Raw genomic sequence first — 2,355 nt, 5'->3', positions numbered from 1 at the left:
TGAGAGAGACATAACAGCTCTATAATAATCAGTCCATAGGGAATGGCAGAGCAGAGAGCTTGTCCGCCAGCTAACTGTCAGTTACACACACACACACACACACACACACACACACACACACACACACACACACACACACACTTAGCAGATACACTGATGATAATCAAACCTTATATGTGATCCAATGTCAAACAACTGTTTAAAGATATTTTTATTTGTGTTGCATGCTGCTGCGATATGGGAATTGTTGTGTTGGAGTATCTGAATGAGAAACAAGTTTTTAATGCCAGTGTGACAGCTGATCTCCAATTTGCAGGATGAACAACATGAAAACTGACTGCAGTGGCTGCAGCATTGGTGATGCAGGGCGGATGCTCCTGTAAAGCAGGTAGAGTGAAAGGTGGACAGATTGACAGACAGTCAGAAGACAGAGAGAGAGGGAGAGAGAGAGACAAGCAGGTAGAGAGACAGGCACAGCCTGGGGTGGTGTGTTTGCATCTCTCCACCACCGTCTACAGTTTTGATTCTGTTTGAAGTTCTCCTTTTCGGCGATGGTGTTTTTTGTTAAATCTTGTCAGATTGTTCTCTCAGATTTTCTGAGATGTCTTTAATCTGCTTTATCCAGAATATCAGCAAAGGGAAGACAAATACCACCCCCCCCCCCCCCCCCAATCTTCTCTCACAATAGGATGAACATACTAGCTCTATCCATATCCCAATAAGTTACTTGGATATATCCTGTTTGTTAGAGCAGGTGATAAAAAAATTCAGAGCTTTAGTTGTACGAGCAGATATGTTAGGTTCCACAATTAAAGGTGTTTGAGTTGAATGTCCTAAACTTCTCAGTCCCACACAGATTGCGGTCAAATTACTATCACTAAGATTGCTAAAAACAAAGTATTTCTCCTTTAGATTATAGAGTTAAAACTATATTTAATGACCAATCAGAGTCTGGATTAATTTCTCCATTTCAGTATATTAAAACCACTTCTAGATACCAACTGGTTGGTATTGCAAAGATGGGTTTATTTTCAAAAAGACAAAAATGCAGGAGCAAAATCGGTGGATGCGCGGCAGTAGGCCTCTCTTCCCATCCCAGTGTGGGGTCCATGCAACAATATAAAAAACATAAAAATGATCAAAGCTTTGGTGTGGTTCCCTATAAATACCGTTTCAAAATCAAATTCAAAAGCAGGTTAAAAAGACAACAAGTATGATTAAAGGCAGACACAAAAAACAAATGAATCTGATAATTGCTTAAAATATTTAAATCCCAACTAAGATAAATGAGGCTTATGTACAAGTTCAACAAGGGAGTCTGTAGTCACTCATCTGTCTGCTTCCCAGGTGTTGGTGGCTAATCTAATCTTTACATCACTTCCACTTTCCCACGCTGTCAAGCTATTTGTGACATCACGGGTTTAGTCCAATCAGCTTTCTGCCAGCCTTCTTCAGGCCAACCAACCTTTATGCCCCATACTTTAAATCTCACTGTGAATCTGTCATTCTTCCTTGCAGTTGCCTTCGTGCAACGTACAACCCACCTCCTCCCCATCGCTGCCTCTCATCACTCAGGCTCCATTCAAGCCTCCATCTTTATCTCCACCACCAGCATGTAGACTCCAGGGGAGTCCTGCCACAGTGTGCCACAGTCCCTATCATCCCTGGGACTCCATTCTGCTGTGCTGGGCCATCGAGGTCAAACTGCCAAATACCTTAAATCAAATTCTGTACATTAATAAGTTACGTTCGGTTCCTTCTAGTGATCTGTCTTTATTGAAATCACAGTTAACAACCCCATATTCATACAAAAATACATTTCCAAAAATAATAAGAATTAGAATTTACATGTAGTGCGTCTTACCAGTGTGGGGTCCATGCAGCTCTGGCTGGGAACCCCCACATGTGCAATATGTCCACTTCTGGTGGACATGGTTCAATACAAAAGCAGCACATGTAAAGTTGATATTACAAAGAAATCCCATTTAAACAAAAAACAGAATATGATGCTATTTTAAAGTATCTCGCTACATTATATTTCAGCTACACAAGGTGTGGTCACTGGCCCATTAAATCAAGGATCATATCTAGTTTGAATCTACTCTTCATGGTCATCGTCTTGTCTTCTCTAGATAACTTCCAAAATATTATTAAATTGTTCAATGGAAGTCCTGTTCTGTCCCTGCATATGTCCCCCTGCAAAGGATCATCAGTGTGTCAAAAGAGCAACACTTTCAGAAAATGGAGGAACTTGCAGGGAGGTGTGGCCAAAAACACTCCTGCATTTTCAGCGCACTGTGTGCCAGCACACACTGGTTCACCAGTACGTGCCACAGTTCAGGTTATTTCTGCTGA

This window comes from Haplochromis burtoni, unplaced genomic scaffold (genome assembly GCF_018398535.1).
Source record: "Haplochromis burtoni strain Fernald_Lab_line unplaced genomic scaffold, NCSU_Asbu1 Contig_230, whole genome shotgun sequence".
NCBI lineage: Eukaryota > Metazoa > Chordata > Actinopteri > Cichliformes > Cichlidae > Haplochromis > Haplochromis burtoni.
The sequence above is the reverse complement of the archived record's forward strand: the minus strand, read 5'-3'. Positions refer to the sequence as shown.